The following is a 24,656-nucleotide window of genomic DNA, read 5'->3' on the forward strand; positions in this document are numbered from 1 at the left end:
CTTGTTTATTTTCTATGGAGGTTTATCCGATGAGCTAATGTTTGGCTACTAGTGTTTGTGTAATTGCATCCTGGTCCCACCTTGTTACATAAAGTAGATCACGGTTTCTAGCTGTTCTGTTCATTCCCTCACATAAAACTTGCTCTAGTAATTCGTCGTGGTTTAACAATCGGTTGCTCTTCCCTTGGAACTCTGGGAATTTGTAGCTCTGAAAGGGGAATAGCAGTTGTCCCTTAAGCATTCTTAGTACCCTTAACAAACTAGAGTGCCCAGAATTCATAGAATCATAGAGTTGGAAGAGACCACAAGGGCCATCCAGTCCAACCCCCTGCCAAGCAGGAAACACCATCAAAGCATTCTTGACATATGCCTGTCAAGCCTCTGCTTAAAGACCTCCAAAGAAGGAGACTCCACCACACTCCTTGGTAGCAAATTCCACTGCCGAACAGCTCTTACTGTCAGGAAGTTCTTCCTAATGTTTAGGTGGAATCTTCTTTCTTGTAGTTTGAATCCATTGCTCCGTGTCCGCTTCTCTGGAGCAGCAGAAAACAATATTTCTCCCTCCTCTATATGACATCCTTTTATATATTTGAACATGGCTATCGTATTACCCCTTAACCTTCTCTTCTTCAGGCTAAACATACCCAGCCGTTCCTCATAAGGCATTGTTTCCAAGCCTTTGACCATTTTGGTTGCCCTCTTCTGGACACGTTCCAGCTTGTCAGTATCCTTCTTGAACTGTGGTGCCCAGAACTGGACACAGTACTCCAGGTGAGGTCTGACCAGAGCAGAATACAGTGGTGGGGTCACGAAGAGTCGGACACGACTAAACGACTAAACAACAACATTACTTCCCTTAGCTTCTTTGGAGGAAGCCATTATTGTTTAATGTGTGGTGTCATAGTGCTTTAAATACATAGATATACCGTATACACCATACATTTAAAGCACATCCAGCACAAATCGAAAGCATACGACTTCTCCCAAAGAACCCTGGGAGGTGTAACTTCCCCCTCAAGGAGTCACAATTCCCAGCACAATTAGCAAATTACAGTTCCCAGGATTCTATGGGGAAAGTTTTGTGCTTTAAATGTGCATTGAATGTGCTTTGAATGTATCGTGCGTGCCCATTTTGTTCTCCGCTCAGTTTGATGACATGGAGTTCCCAGTCGTGTGGAAGATTATTGTCCAAACTGAACATGGTTATTATCCCCCTTCAGACATTCGGCACGCAGCTTGAGAGAGGAGCTGTCATGTACAAGGAACGCCTGAAGAGGGCTACACTTGATGAAGAAAGCACCAAATTTAAAACAGCGTCTTTTCCTATCTCAGATACATGGGATCCTATGAAAATTTCACTCACCTGTAGTGCCAGGTAACGCCAGAGAAATTATACCCTTCTGACAAATGGCTGGAATGATAGCGGGTCACTTAACAGGGCTGAAATTTATTTATTTATTATTACGCCTATATCCTCTAAGGCAGGCATGTCAAACTTGCGGCCCTCCAGATGTTTTGGACTACAATTCCCATCTTCCCCAACCACTGGTCCTGCTAGCTAGGAATCATGGGAGTTGTAGGCCAAAACATCTGGAGGGCCGCAAGTTTGACATGCCTGCTAAGGAGTCCAAGGTCACATATATGGTTTTCCTCCTCCCCATTTTTATAGGCACAACAAACCTGCGAGATAGGTTAGGCTGAAAGGCTGCAGCGGTTAAAACATTGACCGGAAGTTCATTGAAGAACAAGCATTTTCACCTCACAGCTAGGGAGAGGTTGGATTCAGGTACACCTAGAAAACCTCACTGCTTAAAAAGCAGTTTTAAAAACAATGTGGCTTTGGCCTCTATAAACATAGAAGGGTTCAAGGGATACACATATCACAAAGCAGTTGATAACATGCTGTGGGAACATATACCGAGGGAGCCACAGATGGCCTTGGCTCCCTCATACATGTCCAGTGTTTTTGGAGATGTGCAGACCTTTATTTATAGAGAGGGCAAAACCAGACTCCTGTGTGTACGCATGAATTATTATTATTTGGCCGCCCTATACCCGCAGGTCTCTGGGCGGTTCACAAGATAAAATCACAATATAAAAATACAAAATACATAATCAAAATAAAAAAAGCAACCCAAGGCCATAGTCATGCCACGTGTTTAAAGCACTATGATACCACTTTAAACAGCTGTGGCTTCCCCCAAAGAATTATGGGAGTTGGCTAAGGATACTCCTACTTCCTCCACAGAGCTACAATCCCCAAGGGAAGATGGACTGGCTGTGGTTGTTAAACCACTCTGTGAGGGGTGTAGGGGTCTCCCGGCAACTTTCAGCACCCTCAACAAACTACAGCTCCCATAATTCTTTAGGGGAAGCCGTGACAGTGTAAAGTGGGATCATAGCACTTTAAATACATGTCGTGAATATGGCCTCAACCATCACGTTGTTCACTTTCACCTCTGGCCCTGCTCACCATTGCACGTGGCCCCCAGGAGGCTCCCTATGAGGGGTAGCAGCCCTCAGAATGGTGAAAAGGCTCCCCAGCTCTGCTGCAAGGCTTCGATTCTGCACACATTTACTCAAGAGTATGGACCGCTGAACTCAGTGGGACTGACTTCCAGCTAAACACACTGCAAGCAAATTGTTCATAGGATGTCCACCTGTCGTATGCCAATGATTTGTTTTATTTGCTTGCTCGTTTAATTTGTATACTGCCCTTCATCCATAGATACAGTATAAAAGCACATAATACATAATAAAAAACAAGAGTTTATTATTCAATAAATAAACCAATATATTATTAAATAAATAAACCAAACTATTACTAAATAAATAAGCTGATATCCCACCCTTCCTCCCGAAGGCGTCCAAGGCACCAAAATGATAAAGCAATTTAAAATAAAATAAAAACGTTTAAAAACAGTCGCATCACATGCCCTCACAGCTAATGATTTCAAGCCATCAAATGCCTGGTTGATCAGGATTGTCAACTCCTGAGTCTGAGGTGCCTAACCAGGGAGGGCATCCCACAAATGGGGACCCATCACTGAGGAGGAGGCCCCATCATGGGTCAACACCAACCAGGGCTGGTGCTGTGTACAAACAGTACGCCCAGTGAATAAGAGGGGAAAGTTTGCAACTAGGTTTGTTTTCATAGAATTAAAGCAGCTGTGTTTTGTTTCGTTCAGCTCTGACTCCTGTACAATAATCCAATCTGAACAGGTAACCTTTGGATTGTTCAGAATACTTATTATTGGCCTCTGCCCCTGTGCCCCAGTTGACCGCACCCATAATCCTCATACAGCTCAAAGGTAATTCTGCGCATTCTTATGCTTTTTATTACTTCCTGTACACCAGTGTAATTACTCCTTTCAGGATGACATGCACAGGAATATCTTTCATTCATTCACAATTATCCTGGTAGCAAATGTTAAGGGCTTGTTTCTGAAGATGCAGCAATTTGATTTTTGCACCTGTCTTTCCATAAGGTCCCGGGTCTGGTTACAACAGTGTAATTATGCAATCAAACACAAAGCTAGGACCTGGGAAACCAAGGTTCAAATCGCCACTCAGCCAGGAAGCCGACTGCCTTGAGGCTCCCTGCCTCTCAGCCAAACCTACCTCAGAGGGTTGTTGTGGGAGAAGCATGTATGCCACCTCCACCTTGAGTGCCTTGGATAGAAAGGTGAGATATAAATGCAATAAATAAATAAGAGAGAGAGAGAGAATCCTGCATGGTGTAATGGTTAGAGGGTTGGACTACAACAGGGGTCAGCAAACTTTTTCAGCAGGGGGCCGGTCCACTGTCCCTCAGACCTTGTGGGGGGGCGGACTATATTTTTTGGGGGGGGAAATGAACGAATTCCTATGCCCCACAAATAACCCAGAGATACATTTTAAATAAAGCACACCAGGCAGGTCCCACAAATAACCCAGAGATGCATTTTAAATAAAAGGACATTCTACTCATGTAAAAACATGCTGATTCCTGGACCATCCACGGGCCGGATTTAGAAGGCTATTGGGACGCATTCGGCTGCCAGGCCTTAGTTTGGGGACCCCTGGACTACAACTCAGAAGACCCAGGGTTCAAATCCCCACTGAGCCATGAAGCTCACTGGGTGACCTTCTGTCTCTCAACCTTGTCTACCTCACAGGGTTGTTGCGAGTACAAAAATTGAGGAGTATCGGGGGAACCAAGTAAATTGCTTTGAGGTTCTGTGGCAAAAGGTTGGATTGGATATCAAGGTAATAACATAGGAATCTACCAGTTCTCCAGGCACAGAGGTCTGCAGCAAATCAGGGTTGCACGTCATGAAATGAAACCATTTCCACAACTCACGCAGGAAAGAGATTTATATCAAGGTGGAAACCTTTAATGTCACTCTCCTAACAGTGCCAAGAGTGCTGTGGGGTTCTCCGCCTGCCCACCCGTACAACCACAGACAGCCCAGGCCTACAGGAAATGAATATTAAGATGGCCAACATAATACAAGCCATTTGCCAGGGTGGTCTATAATCCTGGTTTCCTGTGGGCAGACGAAGCTTCGAACACAGCCCCACACCCCGTGCCCAGTTGCAGCGTAAAGATTTCACACACGTCATTTCAGCATGTCGTGTTGTTTATTTTAATATATTTTCCTCGAGCAAAACACCTCTTTTACAAGAGTGCCCTGACAGCAGTATAAAATGAATGCCTCTCTTGGGGAACAACGGTTTATTTAGATCTTGCTTTCAAGTAATATATTTTCTGCAACATGGGCCCCCTATACACAATGGAATAGCACTGATGCAACTGAACACCACCAGTGGGTTTCATTTCTTTTTTTAAAATAACGCTTTAAACATCAGTATAGGAATGGGGGAAATGCATTATTCGGCAGGTTAATGCAAACATCAAGAACGAGGATGGGGTATCTGTGTGTCCCCCATATGTTATCAGACTCCAACTCCCATCAGTCCCAGCCAGCATGGCCAATGTATCAAGGATGATGGGAGCTGGACCCCAACATTTTGCACACAGGTATCCAACGTGGTGCTATCCAAATGTTGCTGACCCATGTTGGCTGATGGGAGTTGGAGTCCAATGACACCTGGAAAGCAATATGTTAGCTTTCCCACCCTGGTGTTGGATCATAAATACAAGGCACAGTGCAATGCAGAAGCCAGTTATGTTCTTCCTCGTGTCTACTTCCATAGGAAGATGAGAAGAAGGTTCAATGGTGGGCAGTATGAGAGAGATTGAGAGGAAGTGGAGATGCCCTCTAGAAGATATTGAGCAATCATCACCACCTTCCTCACGAGATCACATTCTGGAGACCACATGTATTCCCAGAGAAGCCTACTAGCTCTGTACACAGGGATAACAACCTCAATATTAGTCCTAAATATTAGATATAGATGCCTTTTGTTTCAAAAAAAGAGAAGTGCCTGTTTATCTTGCATTGGCCATACAATATTCTAGTTCTTTTTGAGATTTAGGAACAGTGGAGACCATGTAGGGGGACAACACTCAGAGTAAGGTTTAGTGCATGGATAGACAATGTGGTGTTTTGAAGGAGCATCTCACTCCCATCGTTCAGCCCCAGACACTGAGGTCCAGCTCTGAGGGCCTTCTGGTGGTTCCCTCACTGTGAGAAGTGAGGTTACAGGGAACCAAGCAGAGGGCCTTCTCGGTAGTGGCGCCCACCCTATGGAACGCCCTCCCATCAGATGTCAACTATCTGACTTTTAGAAGACATCTGAAGGCAGCCCTGCTTGGAAAGTTTTTAATGTTTGATGTTTTATCGTGTTTTTAATATTATGTTGGGAGCCACCCAGAGTGGCTGGGGAAACCCACCCAGATGGGTGGTGTATAAATAATAAATTATTATTATTATTATTTTATTATTATTATTAATTCTCCAGATGTGGTGGGCTACAACTCCCTAAGCCCCAGCCAATTTAGGCAGTGGACAAGGATGGTGGGAGTTGTAGTCTGAAACATCTGGCCAGCGCCACTTTGGCTATTCCTGGTTTATTGTTGTAACATATAGTTTAGTCTTGAGCATATGGCTATGGGTACCCTGTGTGAATAGGTGGCCTGCAACTATAATATCTGAGGAGGTAAATGATGCCTTCAAGCTTCTATAGCTTGTCAGTGATTACTGCTTTGGGACATCCTTTTCAAACGCTTCCTGAGGCTAGAAACACCAGACACTGCCTTACACCGAGTCAGGCCACTGGTCTTGCACTGAGGGGCAGCATCTCTCTGGGGATTCAGACAGAGGGTCTCCCACCGCTACCTGGAGATGCTGGGGACTGAATCTAGTAGCAAAGCAGATGATCTGCCACTGATGAGCTACAGGTTTTGAAAAAGCCATACTGTGACTTTGTCTCTCATGCTTGCAAATAATTAATTCATCTTTAGGCTGGTCAGAATTTGCCAGGGCTTCAGAAGGAGTAAACACTGAAAGAGAAAAACACCAGACAGCCCCCAATTAGATAAATCCCTGAAGCAAAGAAGAAGGGGGAAAGGGTCATTGTTTTCTCTTGTTGCTGGCACAATGCATCACAGTATGGAGCTAAAATTGCTATTTTGATGCGTTCGGTTGTGACTATGCTGGATTTCCTAGGCTCCGAGCACTGATTGCTTTGCATTTTAAAACAATCTTCCCACAATAGCTGTCTTCTCGCCTCCCCCCCCCAATTCCCTTCGTCCCTCTTCCCCAATGAAACCCTAGAGCACCCCTGACATTCAAGAGTGGTGCCACCACGGGCTTTCAAGTCTGCCAAAGGTCAGCATGAAAAAGAAGAACGGGGCCGGCATTATCATTCATAATCTGGGGCAGAGGCTGCTTGCCTCAAAAGGGCCACCCCCCTCAAAGGGAAGCATGTTGGCATGCTTGCGAACACCAGTCAAGGGCCTCCCCCCTGCCTGAGCCGTGGAGCTCTTCAGTGACAGATATTTCAAAATGTATTCTCCGAAAACATTGCAGTGTCAGTTACAACTTGCCATGCCAGACAGACAAAACAAACATAACAGGTGTGAGCTGTGAAAGCAAAGGGCACGGCTGGCAGAATACAAGTGCATCATGGCATAAGGGAGCTGTGGTTTGCCTACCTCAGGGGGAAGGGATGGCTGTGCAGGTGTTGGCCCCACTCAGCATGGCCAATGGTCAGGGATTATGGGAGCTGTAATCCATGGGTGGCGCTGTGGTCTAAACCACTGAGCCTAGGGCTTGCCGATCAGAAGGTCGGCGGTTCAAATCCCCACGACGGGGTGATCTCCTGTTGCTCGGTCCCTTCTCCTGCCAACCTAGCAGTTTGAAAGCACCTCAAAATGCAAGTAGATAAATAGGTACCGCTCCGGCGGGAAGGTAAACGGCAAATTTCCGTGCGCTACTCTGGTTTCAGAAGAAGAAGAAGAAGAAGAAGAAGAAGAAGAAGAAGAAGAAGAAGAAGAAGAAGAAGAAGAAGAAGAAGAAGAAGAAAGAAGAAAGAAGAAGAATGGGGGGGCAGGGAAAATAGACGTATTTTACCACATTTCTCACATTTTACCAGCAGCAACAACCACAACAATTTATTATTTATACCCCGCCCATTTGGCTGGGTTTCCCAAGCCACTCTGGGCGGCTCCCAACAGAATTTTAAAAACAAGATAAAACATCAAATATTAAAAACTTCACTAAACAGGGCTGCCTTCAGATATCTTCTAAAAGTCAGATAGTTGACTTTTAGTTGATCCCTTATTCTCTCACCATTCTCAGAATGGTTTAACGACCAGCTCCTCTTCCCAGGGAGTTCTGAGAATTGTAGATCTATGAAGAGTACCAAGGTCTCCTAAAAACACGCAGCACTTTTTAAAAACAAACAAACAAACTACAGTTCCCAGGACTTTGGGGGTGAAGTTGTGATTGTTTAAAATGGTACAATAGACTTAAATGTATGGTTCAATAATACCATTTTTTTGTACTGTTGGTACAGATAGGACCACTGTACCTGAAACTTTACCTTCCCTCATAAACTTCACACCAATCCCTATCATGACAGAACATCTTTCAGGTTTACTCACCTACAAAGGTTAGGCAAGGGGTTCTTCGAGTGATGGCCTTTCTTGTGGTTGTTCTCTGGTTTTTTAGTTTCTTCTTTTTACTCACCTCTAAAGGCACCAGGCAAAGGATCCTGTTCAAACCAGTCACCGAAGGCTCAGGTTGCGGTTGTGATCTCGTTTACACCCGTCCACTTACTCGCCTTGGCTTTTTTGAGTTTGGCTTTCAGGCTGCCATAAATATTTTCCTGCCTTTTTATTTGCTTTAGGGGTTTTCTTTTGTGCCAGTGTGCCTCTTTGTCATATTTGCTGCTTTATTTCGTTAGTCACACCCTTGATTACGGTATGTTTTTTTATGAACATCAGTTAAGCTGCCATGAACACCACACATATACAGTGGTACCTCGGTTTACAAACACAATTGGTTCCGGAAGTCTGTACTTAACCTGAAGCGTACTTAACCTGAAGCGAACTTTCCCATTGAAAGTAATGGAAAGTGGATTAATCTGTTCCAGACGGGTCCACGGAGTACTCAGCCTGAAGCGTACTTAACCCGAGGTATGAGTGTAATTGGTTCTGGAAGTCTGTACTTAACCTGAAGCATACTTACCGGTAACCTGAAGCGAACTTTCCCATTGAAAGTACTGTAATGGAAAGTGGATTAATTGGTTCCAGACAGGTCTGTGGAGTACTTAAACTGAAGCGTACTTAACCTGAAGCGAACTTTCCCATTGAAAATAATGGAAAGTGGATTAATCGCTTCCAGACAGGTCCGTGGAGTACTTAAACTGAAAATACTCAAACCGAGGCGTACTTAAACCGAGGTATGACTGTATACTGTATATATATCTGGTGGAAAGGTCACACACAATTTTGTACAAAAAAAAGAAGCAAATAAATATCCTTATGGCACTCTTCCATCTCTGCATGATTCAAGTTTACTGCTTGAGTAATTTGTACCCAGGTGAGCTGTAGGAACAGGGGTGAAGTTGCTGCTGTAGAGGTTTAGCTGCCTCATGGATATGTATTTTTATTTTGCTCAACTGCACCATTTCAGATATTGGTCGTCCCCTGGTGACAACCCTTTCCCAGAATCTGCAACTCCCTCCCATGTGGCCTCTCCAGGCAGCAGCAGTGAATGGTCAGTGGCATTTGGTGGCAAATGCAAGCCGCCCGCCATTTTGAATTTCCCACGGTGATCCTGTGTGATGCTTTTCTGGTGCATTGAGGAAACAGGAGAAATGGGCAAGAGGATAGGCAGAATCAGGGCCGGGTCAGCCGTTAGAGAAGATGAGGCCACTGCCTCAGATGGCAGAAGCCTCTCAAGTAGCACATCCCCGGCTGCCCCGCCCCACCATCCACACCAATTTTGGGCCAGATCACCATCTGCACCGATGGCAGTGGCGCTTCTCCCAGCGGTGGAATCAGCGGGGCATGTGGCAAAGGCAGAGCAGGTGCTGGGCAGAAGAAGGTGGGAGGTAGTGGCGGGAGCGGTGGCAGTGGCAGGGCAAAGAGGCACTTCCCATTTGTTCTTAAGTGGCACAACAGGATGCGCCACCCCAAATACTCATCGGGCCTCAGCAGTGTGGCTGCCCTGAATTCAGACTTCAATTTAGAAAATATATAGGAATCTGACTTGAACCAAGTCAGATCGCTAGTCCATCTAGCTCAGTATTGCTGACACTGGCTGGCAGTGGCTCTCCACGGTTTCAGAGGCTGCGGTGTTTGGCAGGCCTACCTGGAGATACCGGGGATTGATCCTGCAATCTTTAGCATGCAAAGCAGGTGCTGAACCAGTGAGCTATTGCTGTTCCCCTTCAATTTGGGAATTGCATGATTGAAATAGTAGTAGTAGCAGCAGCAGCAGCTGCCCCATATTTAAAGCAAAAAACATTGTGTGCATACAGAACTAGGAAGATAAATCCAGTGCCTAGCGGTAAGAAGAGAATCCCCTTTTAACATTCTCCATGAAGGCCTGCTAAATCCTGCTGAGCCTCCAGCTCTACTGAAGTCCTACAACAAGCCCTTGCTAAAGTCAACAAAGACTTGTTTGTTTCAGTTTTATTAGCTGCATTTATTTCTATGGTGTAACGTGATTAAAGAACATAAACTTTGTTGGAGGAGAGAAGAAAAATATGTTGGAAATATAGTGAGGCTTAAGGAAGAAGCAACATGCATAAACATCTTTTTAATCAGTTATGCAAATAAGTCCAGAGAAGTTGCTGTTGTTGTTGTTTAGTCGTTTAGTCGTGTCCGACTCTTCGTGACCCCATGGACCAGAGCACGCCAGGCACTCCTGTCTTGCACTGCCTCCCGTAGTTTGGTCAAACTCATGTTCGTAGCTTCGAGAACACTGTCCAACCATCTCGTCCTCTGTCGTCCCCTTCTCCTAGTGCCCTCAATCTTTCCCAACATCAGAGTCTTTTCCAAGGATTCTTCTCTTCTCATGAGGTGGCCAAAGTATTGGAGCCTCAGCTTCACGATCTGTCCTTCCAGGGAGCACTCAGGGCTGATTTCCTTAAGAATTGATAGGTTTGATCTTCTAGCAGTCCATGGGACTCTCAAGAGTCTCCTCCAGCACCATAATTCAAAAGCATCAATTCTTCGGCGATCAGCCTTCTTTATGGTCCAGCTCTCACTTCCATACATCACTACTGGGAAAACCATAGCTTTAACTATACGGACCTTTGTCGGCAAGGTGATGTCTCTGCTTTTTAAGATGCTGTCTAGGTTTGTCATTGCTTTTCTCCCAAGAAGCAGGCGTCTTTTAATTTCGTGACTGCTGTCACCATCTGCAGTGATTAAGGAGCCCAAGAAAGTAAAATCTCTCACTGCCATGGACAAAGACAACAGAGAAGTTGCTAACCCTCATCAATGTTTGTATTTGCATTTTGCATTTTTTAGCCTTTAAATTTTTTTTGGTTTATGTGATCCTTTCCTGCCTGGTAGCCTACAGTCAGTTCTCACTCGCCACAGGTGACCAAAGTGGGCATGCACAAAGTGGGCTTAAATTGCATAGAGTCATAGAATTGTAGAGTTGGGTCCCTGAGGGTCATCTAGTTCAACCCCCTGCAATGCAGGAATCTCAGCTAAAGCATCAATGACAGATAGCCATCCAACCTCTGCTTAAAAACCTCCATTGAAGCCCACCGTACTGTTCCACTGTCAAACAGCACTTACTGTCAGAAAGTTCTTCCTGGTGTTTAGTTCTGCCCGGAACCTGAGGTCCAGCACCGAGGGCCTTCTGGCGGTTCCCTCACTGCGAGAAGCCAAGTTACAGGGAACCAGGCAGAGGGCCTTCTTGGTAGTGGCGTCTACTCTGTGGAACGCCCTCCCACCAGATGTCAAAGAGAACAACAACTTCCAGACTTTTAGAAGACATCTGAAGGCAGCCCTGTTTAGGGAAGCTTTTAATGTTTGACGGACTACTGTATTTTAATATTTTGTTGGAAGCCGCCCAGAGTGGCTGGGGGAACCCAGCCAGATGGGTGGGGTATAAATAATAAATGATGATGATTATTATTATAGTTAAAATCTCCTTTCTTGTAAGTTGAAGCCATCAGTTTGCATTGTTGGATAGAGCAAAATTCCAGTTTGCCAACATAGTAGTAATAGGATGGTATAGAAATATTGAAAATAACTAAACAAATATTTTGAATGCCTTCTTTATTCATGTCAGTGAATCTACCTCAATTCCATCTGCCAATTTTTGGAAAGAAATGGTGGCAAATCTTCCCAGAGCTTGTGGTCATCATGATACATGACGCAAAACATACCCATGTATCATGCAGATATACACATAATCAAAGCGCATAGGATAACGATTCCCTAAGCCAGGCATCCCCAAACTTCGGCCCTCCAGATGTTTTGGACTACAATTCCCATCTTCCCCGACGACTGGTCCTGTTAGCGAGGGATCATGGGAGTTGTAGGCCAAAACATCTGGAGGGCCGCAGTTTGGGGATGCCTGCCCTAAGCCCTAAGAACAGCCCTAAGCACTACACTGTGAAATGTAATTAGTCAAGTTACACATTTAATTCCTCTTATCCTCATTGCACACCTTCCTTTATATCCCTCCCATGCCTTCTTCTTTGCATTTTACATGATTCTTTTGTTATTGTCATTGAAGTGTGCTGCTTGGTCATTTAAGGGCTTAAAGCAACCATTTCCACACTGGTGTCCTCCAGCTGTTTTGGACTGACCTCATAGGCCCAGGACGGGGAAGGCTGATTTAAACTTGTTGCTGTTGTTTAGTCGTTTAGTCGTGTCTGACTCTTCATGACCCCATGGACCAGAGCACACCAGGCACTCCTGTCTTCCACTGCCTCCCGCAGTTTGGTCAAACTCAGGTTAGTAGCTTCGAGAACACCGTCCAACCATCTCGTCCTCTGTCGTCCCCTTCTCCTTGTACCCTCAGTGATTTAAACTAGCAGCAGCAAAAATGCTCCTAATGCACAAGCTACTGGTTTTTTTTATTATTCACAGATTACCGCTTTCACAATAGATTGCAAGGCTGACCAACAGCATTCCTCAAGGCCGGCTCAAGACATTTTGGCACCTGAGGTGAACCACAAAATGGCAACCACCACCACCAGGGAAGAAGGAATGAGTGAAGATCTCCATCAGGAAAAAGGTGGGAATAAATTATCAACATTGGGAACAAGGATGGAGGGAGGAATCAAATCATCATTACTTGATGACTGAAGTGGGACTTTGGTAATATGGTGCCCTAAGCAAGGACAAAATTTGGTGGCCCCTCCCCAATATTTCTTATTTCCACAGTCATTTCTTTTGGTTGCTTTTTAATGGATCTTCTCTGTAGGTACCATGATGATGATGATGATGATTTTGCACCCTCCCAGCTCCGTGTCCTGTATGGGGGAACCACCTGCACCACCCTAAATCCAGCGCTGACATGAATCTGGCCTAGGTGAGGTACTCTTGTTTTCGAACAGCTTAGTTCTCAAACGTTTTGGCTCCCGAACGCTGCAAACCCGGAAGTGAGTCTTCTGGTTTGCGAACTATTTTTGGAAGCTGACTGTCCGACGGGGCCTCCATGATTGGAGCTTCCTGCAGCCAATCAGAAGCCACGCGTTGGTTTACGGACATTTTGGGAGTTGAGCAGACTTCTGGAACGGATTCTGTTCGACTTCCAAGGTACGACTGTACTTTCAATTACGTACAGTGGTACCTCTACTTACGAATTTAATGCGTTCCAAACGCACATTTGTAAGTTGAAAAAAATTGTAAGTTGAATCCCATAGGAATGCAGTGGGAGAAAAAATTCATAAGTCGAAGCAACCCTATCTAAAAATTCGTAAGTAGAAAAAATCCTATCTAATCAGTATCCAAGATGGCGGACGGAGCTCCATTCGTAAGTAGAAACATTCGTAAGTCGAGTCATTCGTAAGTAGAGGTACCACTGTACAATGAAATGGTATTATTAATAATACTTATCATCCCCACCACCCCCTTCAGAATGCCATGTCATTGTTCACTTTTCTTCATCGGTAACTGCTCCGGCCTTCAGAAAGGCTGCAATTTGACAGAATCAAATTCACAAAGAAAGTGCTGTGAGGAAAAAACCCATCCAGAGCAAACCTGGGTGCAGACCCTAAAACAGTCTGACAACGAAAGCGGAATCCAACGCGCAGGCCAAATTGATAGGCAGAAAACACTACCCAGACCTCTTAACCGCAAGCTGCCGATACCAGACTTGATGTCTGGAGTTTACAACGGTCAAGGGAGCCACATGTTGCGCACCGACACAGTTGCTGCTCTTAATTCTTCTGGCACACAACCCCCAAAGGACACATATAGCCTGTAACCAAGAAAGTGTTTAGTGTCTAGTTAGGGCTGAAAACTGATAGGCACACACAACGTTGGGTGCCAGCCATTTGCTTCTTAGGAACGAAGGAATGATAAATTTGGGAACTACTAAGCCATATCTGCTATGGCTGTGTACACACCATACAGTTAAAGCCTACAGGCACCTTAAAGAATCCTGGGAACTATAGTTTACACACACACACCCCACAGAGCTGCATTTCCCAGCACCCTTAACAAACTACGGTTCACAGGATCCTTTGGGGCGGGGAGATGAGCTTTAGATTTTGGTGTGTACACAGCCTTCATGTCTCACGTTTGTGCTGGTCGGAGGTATGCAAAGGCAAGTCCTTGCTTCCAGCACATGGATAATATTTCCTTCATTGACAGGACCTGTCCGTACTGTCGTTTGGCATGAAGTAAAGAGGTGAAGCGGGCAGGCTTGTTATTTTCCATGACATGAAGGAACAGAAGGGAGACCAGGACTCTGCTGGGCGAGGGGAAGCATGGTGGCATGAGAAGAAATGTACAACAAAGCATATTTACAAAAACGAACGTGATTCTGTAGGAGTTTTAAAATGCTTAGTTTAAAATGCCAGCCATTGAGATCTATTAGGTGGCTGGGCATGTGGGAAAGGGCCTAATCAGTGGTGGCCCCCATGCTTGTGGAATTCCATCCCTGGGCTGGTCCATATGGCCACTACTCTACTGTGGCTATGTTGTGGCTTATGGTTTTGACGTTTGTTAACGGGGCTCAGTACAACAGGGTGACAGAAGCCTCTTGTTTAATCAAAATTTGGAGCTAAGCCCTTGTGCTTAGCTAGACTGGTGACTGGGAGTGGCAGTAGATCAGTCGATAGAAGAACCATGGTTGGAGTGAAAGTTTCTTCATTGCTTCATTATATCCCAGTCTATTTCCAGTCTGGCATCCTGTTTGTGTACTTGGTACTGCAGTCTTGCTCTGAGCCCTACAGGTAGGATAGACCAGCACTCTGATCAGTGCAACAATGCACGTCTACTCAGCAGTAAACTCCATCCAGTTCAGTGGGGCTTATTCTTGAGTTAAGCATGCAGGATGACTACCCAAACACTGTAAATACAACCCTTTGGGATGTTTCTAATTCCATAAAATAGGGTTAATATGTAGGAACCAAAGATCAGGGGCACATGCAAGTCCTGCAAATTCTTGTTAATTCTGTTTCTCATCAGATGCGAAGCTAACAGATGAAAGTTGGTTTTTTTTTCAAAAAATGTGTTTACAAACACTTGGTCAGATTTGATTAAACCACAGTACCGAGACTAAACAAAAAGCAATCTGTAACGCAGACCCGTGTCACGGAGATATCCTTGAAGCATTGCCTATTTGGAGTGGACAGCACATGAAGCTTACCATTCACTACCATTGATCCCATTAGTTTAATGCCATATAACAATGTGACCAAGTGTATGCAAAGAATGGCTATAGGGCTGGAGGGGAAGGTTGACTGGGATCTCCATGTGAAATAACTCCAAGAGCCAGACTAATGTAGTGCATACTGGTTGGACCTGGGTTCAAATTCCTGTTCACTCATGGAGCTCATTGGGTGACGTCCTTGGGCTATTCCTAACCTGCCTCACCGGATTGTTGTGAAGGTAAACCCTGTTGCCACGAGCTTTAGGTGATAGACTTTAGGTGAAATAGCTGCATGAAACACAGTCCGGACTAGAATTATACATGCTCTGTGATACTGTGCAAGTAGTTAAATGCTATCTTTACTTGTGAACATGTAAATAAAATAAATGCTATTTTAATCTTAATTCAATAAGTTTTATACATAGGGGTTTTGTTGCACTTCACTCTGTTTGATTGTGGCCATTGCATTTACCATTATTACTTATCTGAAAAGTAACCCTTATCTTTAAGCTACAATATCATAATTGTTGGGGGAAATAAATAAAAGAAATGTTCACATTACACCATGCATGTGTTTTGATGTTTTCCTAGTCTTTTAAATAATATTTTATACTTTAGCAGAGCAGCTTGGAAAATTCGGTGGAAAAAACACCAAGGACCATGTGAATTCAAGGAATTGTAGTTTTGGAAGGTACCCCAAGGGTCATCTAGTCCAACCCTGAAATGGAATCAGTTCCTTTTTTGGAGGGGGTGAAATGGAACTGGAATGAATTCCTTTTTAAATGAACTTTCCAAGCACTGGGTCCACGGGATGGAGGATGCCCACCGTTGATGGAGACATTCACTCCTTTCCAGAAGCAAATCTGTGTTGTTGTTGTTGTTGTTGTTGTTGTTGTTGTTGTTGTTGTTGTTATATTTGTATCCCTTTTCCCCCAGATAGAACTCAACGCAGCTTACAGATAAAAATAAGAACCGCCAAAAACATACCAAAAACAATCATTAAAAAGCAATTAAACATTTATAGAATTAAAACTGTAAACATCTATAAAATCTATTAAAACCACACCAGTAATTCCTATAGAAACAGCACGGCACACCAGCCCTTTCAATTGAAAGCAGTCAGTTCCCCAAAGCCTTTCGGAACATGAAAATCTTCGCCTGCCGGTGGAAGGACAGCAAACAGGGAGCCAGTCTAGTTTCTCCAGGGAGGAAGTTCTAAAGTCTAAGAGAGCAATCACTGAAAGGTCTGCACAGATATGAAAGCAGCACCTTTCCTCATCTTGCAAAAGTGGACATGTGATTTAGGAGGAGATGCTACTTGTCAAAAATCTGTTTCCTTGGGAGGTCAACCCATGAAAGAGTTTCAACAATTCAGGAAACGTCTTCCACATCCCTCTGTGAGCTTCCTCGGGCATTCTGGCTGTTTAGTTAGTTTGAGTGCCGCCTGGAAAAAATATAAACGAGATTCCTTTTATGACGTTTGCGGTTGCAAAAGAGTTGCACGGATGTTGGTACATATCAAAGCATTGTTCTATAGCAACCATTCAGGATCTCACTTGATGGGGGGGGGTAGCTATTATTGTCTTGTGGTTAAGCTTATGTGGGTTTAGATTTGACTTGACTTTAGAATTTATGTGTACATACGGGAATGAAAAATGCCGATGTATAGTGAAAACTGCCCTGTTTACTCATACCTTCCCAACAAGGCTAAGATGCAAACAATGTCATGATGAGCAAAGGGGTCTAAACAGTATTTGGATTTAGATTTCTATGGTTACTCACCTCAGGACCCTTCAGACAACGTGCAAAAGAATTTCAGTTAATAATATAAAATGAGAACTACTTGGAAGTCCATGCCCTTTCATCTGGAAACCCTTTGCCTTAGAAGACTACATCATCTTTGCTGGTCATGGTTGCTACGTGGAAAAGGAGATGCACTCAGTACCTCCTCAATGGCACTCATCTTTATGCAGGCCTGCACAATATTTTACCCGCCAAGCTGAATGCAGACCATCATCCATGTATAGGATTGCACTCCAGAATGTTAAATCAAGGGGACGTCCAGACCGGTTTGTTGAGCTTTCATGCTGATTTGTTTGCAGGGAGATTATATGGCATTGATAATGAGCATTCATTCTGATTTGTCTGTGGGGCAGTTAGATGCTGCTGCTGCATCAAGGCAGAGGTGTTATCCCACATTTCCCAGTTCATTTTCTCATCACTTTCCTTACTGCAAAAGGTCCAGTCTTCTGGGCTTGTGCTAAACTTCCCAGTCATTTGTATTTGCATCTCCTGAAATTGCTGGTATGAGATTGAATCCCATGCCACAAAATAGTGACATTCTGAAAGTATCCCCAGACTCAGATGAACAGGTAAGGTGGTGCAGAAAGGTGACTAAATTCCACTGCAGACAAAATCCAACCACCACCACCCTTCCGCTTGCCTGGAAGGGAAAAAAACAAAAGCGTTTTTTGTGGCAATGGGTTTATCGCTGATCTTTCCCCTTTTTGTTCTTCCACTTCCAAGTCTCCCACGTGCAAACACTTGCAGCTGTCTGAGGGAAGGTTTTAGTATGGCCTCATTATTGCAGGCTGGCTGCATCACACATAATACCTTTATGAGGTTTCCAACACACACACACACACACACACACACACACACACACACACACACACACTTTTTATTGCTGCTACAAAGCTATAGCCAGATGACACCGCTTTTTGTCACCTAATGTGCTGTTAGACTACTCTTCAAAGCTTCCAAGCCGCACCAAACTCTCCGATATGGTCCTGGCTCCCGCCCAGACCACGATGACCGAGCCTCTTCCTTGAGAGTAAGGAAGAGATTTTTATTGAGGCAGAGAAGAGATATAGGCTCAACAGCAGTAATGTACCGTACTGCAACAGCTGCTACAGTCAGGCTAAATGACAGGAAAGTCTAACTGGATTGGGAGCAGTGGTCCAAGTTTAAGGAGTCCCTGATCAGGGCATGGAGTTCAAAACTGCATGGATAGTTCAGTTGGTTAGAGCGTGGTGCTGATCATGCCAAGGTTGCAAGTTTGATCAACTGCATATTATTGCATGATTATTGGATGATCCTCAGGGTCCCTTCCAACTCTACATTTTTATGATTCTATGGAAGCAATGGAGTTGTCCCAATGAGTGGGCATGCCCACCCACCAAGCTTTTAAAGATGGGTCAAGGCTAGCTAGCTCATTCATGAGACTCTCATGCCTGGCAAGCCTGTCACACATGCAGATGCCTGCTAGAATGGGGGCATTGTGTCTGTTCCTGGGTGACCAGGGTATCCCTTCCCCTTCAGGCTCCTGTCCCTCCACCCTTAGCAGCTGGCTGATGACCCCTTTGGATCCTGTTGCAGCACTCCTTTCTCCTAGAGGGAAGAGGAGAAATGGGAGTGCAGTTTCCCCAGCCGAGTCAGCCAAATCCTGGAAGAGGGAAGTGCTCCCATGTCAGTGGCCAAGGATGATGGGAGTTGTAGTTCAGCATCCAGAGGGCCAAAGAGGAGGAAAGGAATTCCCTTCCTGTAAACTTGAAGGAGCGTCTCCACTCCCATTGTTCAGCCCAGACACTGAGGCAGAGCCAAGAGCCTTCTGGTGGAGGGCAGAGGGCCTTCTCAGTAGTGGCTCCCACCCTGTGGAACACCCTCCTATCAGATGTCAAGGAAATAATTAACTATCTGACTTTTAGAAGACATCTGAAAGAAGCTTTTAATGTTTGATACTTTACTGTGTTTGATGTTTTAATTTGCTGGAAGCCGCCCAGAGTGGCTGGGGCAACCCAGTCAGATGGGCAGCATATAAATAAAAAATAATTATTATCATTATGCCTCTGTGGCAAGCATGGAAATGAAGAGGGCTGATGGAGGAGGGATGGAATAATCTGCTGCTGCCCCTCCACCAGCCTGCATAGTAGCTTGCACAGAATTATTTGATGGACTCGCCTGCATAAGACTCCTGGCCACTCACTGCTATCTGGCAAGTTGTTAATTCAGGGGTGTGGAACCATTTTCCACATTCTCTTCTGCACAACCTTCCAGGGGTCACAAGCTAGTCACAGGCAGGGCAGGGGGGAATACCGTACTACCTCAAGGGCTGGCTCTCCACATATAAACCGTCCTGCACTCTGTGTTCATCATCTGAGGCCCTTTATGTGCCTCCTCTACGTGAGGTCTGGAGAACAGGCCTTCTCTGCAGTGGCTCCACATTTACGGAATGCTCTCCCCGGGGAGGTTCGTCTGGCACCTTCATTATATATTTTTAGGTGCCAGGCAAAAATGTTCCTGTTTTACTAGGCCTTTGGTTGAATAATGATTCTACAGCATTTTGAATGTGTCTGTGGGAAGGGGAGGGGTGTTATTGTTTGCCGTTTGGTTTTAACAATTTACTTGTTTTTATCCTGTATTTTATTCTGTGAACTGCCCTGAGATCTTATAATGAAGGTAGGTATAGAAATCTTAAGAAAACAATAATAAATAAATAAGTGGGCAGAGCAGTCAATGCAGATTTTGACTTTTCTACACAAGGCTGGTTTATTCATACTTAAGCACTCCCTCTCTGTCCTCCATCAGAGTTCAAGGACCCATTCCAGCCGGGCAAAAACATCCAAGAAGGCCGCAACCCAAAGAAGGGTTGGCTGGGGAGGGGGTGGAGTAGCCTGCAGAGAGCCCTGGGGGCCAGATAAGAGAGGTCTAGAGGGCCACATTCAGATCTTAGGCCTAAGGTTCCTCACCCTTCTATTAGAGACAAGCGTGCAACAATGGTCAGATGCGTAAGGTGGGATGGAAAGACTGGGTGTAGGATCTAGGTCCATGATGGGCAACCTTTTGAGCTTGGTGTGTCAAAATTCGCCAAAAAACCGAGCATAACTCGGGTGGTGTGTCACTTTGAGAGAGAAAAACATAATTTCACAATATTTACAGTTTAAATAACAAAAGTGTAGAATTGTAATATATAACTGTATTCAATAAACCAAAAACTAATTATTTAACCAAGCCAAACCAAAAACCCCTAATTTATCACAAAGTGCCCAGAGTTGTTGAGCTTTTTTGGGGGAGCTGCTGACCAAAGTTTTGGAGGTTTTTTTGGGAGGTGCAAAAGTTGCTTTGCTTTTTGGGGGGGGCGAAGAGAACAGAAATAAATGACAAATAATACCTTTGCTGGAACTAACACGCAGCACCAACATAGTCTGCCAAAGCGCCAAAAAATCCAGCACAGAACAGGTTAAAAAATGAACGCTGTTGTACCCAATCGTAGTCTGCCAAAGTGCCAGAAAAAAGCAGCACAGAAAGGGTTAAAAAACCAATCTCTGGCTACCAGCAACAACAATAACAAAAAGGATACAAGCTGTAGTGGAGACAAGCTCTAGCGGAGACAAGCTGTAGGACGAGCGGGAGAACAAATGGGGAAAAACAACAACAGTGCAAATGGGCCGATGGGGCGCATGCCAGCAGTGAGGGCTCTGCGTGTCACATCTGACACGCGTGTCATAGGTTCGCCATCACTGATCTAGGTGGTGACAAGGGATATCTTGACCTTGCCTAACTTTGCAAATGTGGCTGATTTCCACACTAATTCCAGTGTCACACTGCCAGCGCCTTTTCGCCTTCATGTGCAAGTTTGTACACCCAGACGGGAAACAGCAGCAAACTTTCGCTTTGATGTCCAGCCTGCCCAATATGTATTTAAATATTTAACCAGGCAACAAACTGCCACATAAATGTTGATATTCACGTACATCCACCTCAGAAAAGTGCTTACTTCTGAAGGGGAATATTGCTATTTAAAAAAATCTCCCCCCCCCGCCCCGCCCGCCTGTCAAAAGCTGTTTACTGCCGACTCTCAAGTACGAAGGGAAGCAGCCCAGTTGATAGTAAATTATATTATTTCTTCCTCCTCCTGTTATTTTTCCTCTGATGTCCTTGCTCTGTTTGGCTTTAACCCGTTGCGGAAGATGTTTACATAAAGCAGGAAAAAAATAAATGGTCCAAATTAGACAAATATGAGGAGTAACGCCTGTCCGAGGCCAGGCCAGGAGGGAGGCCCAGGCTTCCAAATCAAAGCATATGGCGTCCAAACCTGCATCGTGAAGAAGCTGGAGTTTACTAAACCGCACAAAGTGTTCTGTACACCCAGAGACGATTACAAATGACTCCACTGTGTCGGGCAAAGGATGGCTTTGCAGCTGGGTGTGTTTAATGCCTCTCATTCACGCATGCCTGACACTCGGCCAAGGATTCCTATATACACCAAGCTGTCGGTCCCTCGCAGGTCACGTGGCTGCCCGTGGACAGATGACTCACGTGGGAAGCCTCGAAAGCCCAGCGCAGTTAAACAAACAGGCCCATGTGTCTAGTCATTAAGATGTGCTCGTGAAACATGATTCTGGCATGACCGACACTAAATGGAGCTTTAAATCGGCCCTCGATTCCTCTTTCTGCCGTTCCATCCTGCCTTCTCGGGCCGAAAGAATTGTTCTTTCACAGAATGCTTTGGGGTTTCAAATCGTCTCTCTGAGAACACCACAAAGCTTCCACTGTGGTATTCAGTGACATCATTCGCACACATCCATGCCTTTTGGGGTGTTTTTTTACTAGGATTTCCAGGTGTTTCTCTACAGGGGTTTGGTTCAGACATTCAGACAAGTCTGCAGGCAAGGACTGTCTTGGTTTAATTGGATGTGGGGGACGGCTTTAGGGGCTGGCGAGTCAGTTACAAATGCTGTCTGTATCATAAGTAAGAAAGAAATACATATCGCTTGTGCATTTAGATCTTTTCAATCTTTTCACAGTTTCCTCCTGTCCTGGTTTTAAATTATTTTTGCTGTTGTGCTCACAGCATGCTGGTTTTGGGTTGTTGTTGTTGTTGGGTTGTTTCCTGTTTGCTGTTGTGTAAAAATTGGTTTAAGGGACCCAGGTGGCGCTGTGGTTACACCACTGAGCCTAGGGCTTGCTGATCAGAAGGTCAGCGGTTCGAATCCCCACGATGGGGTGAGCTCCCGTTGCTTGGTCCCAGCTCCTGCCAACCTAGCAGTTCGAAAGCACATCAAAATGCAAGTAGATAAATAGGAACCGCTACAGCGGGAAGGTAAATGGCGTTTCCATGTGCTGCTCTGGTTTGCCAGAAGCGGCTTAGTCATGCTGGCCACATGACCTGGAAGCTATACGCCAGCTCCCTCGGCCAATAATGCGAGATGAGCGCGCAACCCCAGAGTCGGTCACGACTGGACCTAATGGTCAGGGGTCCCTTTACCTTTATCTTTAAAAATTGGTTTAGTGCTTTATTGTTTTCGGTTTGGAGTGTGTTTGTGTATTTTAATGTCTCCGTAAACCACCCAGGGAACTTATGAGAGAGGGGGAAGAACTTCTCTATCCGCTTTCTCCACACAATGCATGATTCCATCAGGACTCCTCTTATTCGCCTTTTCTCTCAGTGGAAAAGCCCCCAATGTAGAAGAAACCTTTCTTCATAGGGAACTCGCTGCATCCTCTTGATGCTTCTGCCTGCCCATCCTTCCACCAGCAGGTGGCAGTGTAGGGAATCAGCACCTGTCCCACGGGGCTCCTGCCTTGTTGCGATTCCTGCATTGCAGGGGGTTGGACTAGATGACCTTGGGGATCCCTTCCAACGCTACATCTCCACGATTCTATCTAAAATGCATACAGATACAAACCATATAGTGTAGGGCTGCCCTACGTCTGGATTTCCCCAGACATTTCTGGGATTTCAAAGGCAGAATTGAATTTCCAAAAGGTGGCACTTTGTCCTGGATCTTAGGCAAGTCAATCAGAAAATCACATTTTTAAGGCATTTTTGTAAATATATATATATATATATATGTATGTATATATATATGTATATATGTGTGTGTGTGTGTGTGTGTGTATACACATATACATATACATATACATATATATATAGCTAAACCATTTTCAGGGTGTCCTGGTTTTTATTTTTTGAAATATGTTGGTCTCTGGCATCATCATTCCCTCTATTTCTGATGCTTAGACATGCTGTTGCTTATGTAGCAAAAAGAGCACCAGGCACACCCACCCGCCAGGGAAATATCATCAGACTCAGGGGAGCTGTAAGATGCAGAAGTAGGGCTGTAGTTTAGTGGTAGAGCATCTAGGTCCTAGGTCCTAGCCAGTGTGGTGTAGTGGTTAAGAGCGGTAGACTCGTAATCTGGGGAACCGGGTTCGGGTCTCCACTCCTCCACATGCAGCTGCTGGGTGACCTTGGGTTAGTCACACTTCTTTGAAGTCTCTCAGCCCCACTCACCTCACAGAGTGTTTGTTGTGGGGGAGGAAGGGAAAGGAGAACGTTAGCCTCTTTGAGACTTGTGATAAAGTGGGATATCAAATCCAAACCCTTCTTCTTCTAGGTTCAATCTCTGGCCTCTCCTAGGAGGGCTGGGAGAAACTCCTGCCTGAAAGCCTGGGCAGCTGCTGCCAGTCAGTGTAAACAATGCTGAGCAATATAGACCAATGTTCTGACTCAGTATCTGGCAGCTTCCTATATTTTTAATTTTTTTCTGATGCACCCGGAATACCGCATTCGTCAGCAGTGTTCGGGTGGAAATCGCCCAAATGTGCCGGGGGGAAAGCTCAACAACTTTGCCAAAAAAAAAAAAAGCTCAACATCCTTTTTCTGTAGATCTTCACTGTTTGAAATATGGCAACCTTAGCATTCATTTGCGCGCATGTTGTACTCACGGTGCTGAAATGGAAAGTTAATGCAAGCAGCTATGGCTTTATATGCAAGTTCTCCTCGCATGCATGGGAGTTCTGCTCTAAAACATTTATTAACAGATATCTGGCTGGCTGTTAAATACCCATTTTAGATAGTGTTTCTGTTTGAGCCCCAGGTTTTTAAATGCTCAGTTCCCCAGTCTTTGTCAATGCATAGGTCGGAACAGCTGCCTGGATACTTGGAAAGTGAGCAAATTTTATGGATTAATATTTGCAAGGAGGGATATTTTAGGTTTATATATAAATATTGGCTTCAACTGCAAACCGGAAGCTTTAAATATATTAGACGGGCCAATGATTTCAGGACTGAATAGGACCTCAGTAACAAGCCATAGCTTTCTTTAGCACCTTTGTATGTCCAGCCCCCCTCCCAAAATGGTATGCTTCACTCTCAATCATGGATTTCTCAGAGATGTGTCAGTATGGATTTGTTTCAGCTATTTATTCCAATGCCCAGATAAACACCGGCCATGTGATAGTTTCATTTCCCTCAATGTGCAGTGAAATTTGGTCAAATGGGTTCCCAGACGCTGGGGGTGGGGTGGGGGGGGATGTGCTTCAGATCCATGAACATCAACCTCTTGAATGGTCTAACAATCAAACCCTTTATGGGGAATTCTTGTAACTTTGATGGGAAATTGT

The 24,656-nt window shown here is 44.8% G+C and overlaps 2 long non-coding RNA genes across 2 annotated transcripts; one reads left to right on the forward strand and one right to left on the reverse strand.

Annotated features, from left to right (window-relative positions):
* Nucleotides 1-12,404: 12,404 nt before the first annotated feature.
* On the forward strand, nt 12,405-15,799 carry LOC148686373 (uncharacterized). Its single transcript, XR_015949152.1, has 3 exons — nt 12,405-12,662; nt 12,852-12,959; nt 14,246-15,799. It is a non-coding gene; the product is annotated as an uncharacterized LOC148686373 (long non-coding RNA).
* A 448-nt stretch (nt 15,800-16,247) lies between these two features.
* LOC148686374 (uncharacterized) lies at nt 16,248-19,273 on the reverse strand. Its single transcript, XR_015949153.1, has 2 exons — nt 17,031-19,273; nt 16,248-16,692 (listed from the first exon to the last, which is right to left on the reverse strand). It is a non-coding gene; the product is annotated as an uncharacterized LOC148686374 (long non-coding RNA).
* Nucleotides 19,274-24,656: the final 5,383 nt, after the last annotated feature.

Source organism: Zootoca vivipara, chromosome 3 (genome assembly GCF_965207765.1).
Source record: "Zootoca vivipara chromosome 3, rZooViv2.hap1.1, whole genome shotgun sequence".
NCBI classification, from domain to species: domain Eukaryota; kingdom Metazoa; phylum Chordata; class Lepidosauria; order Squamata; family Lacertidae; genus Zootoca; species Zootoca vivipara.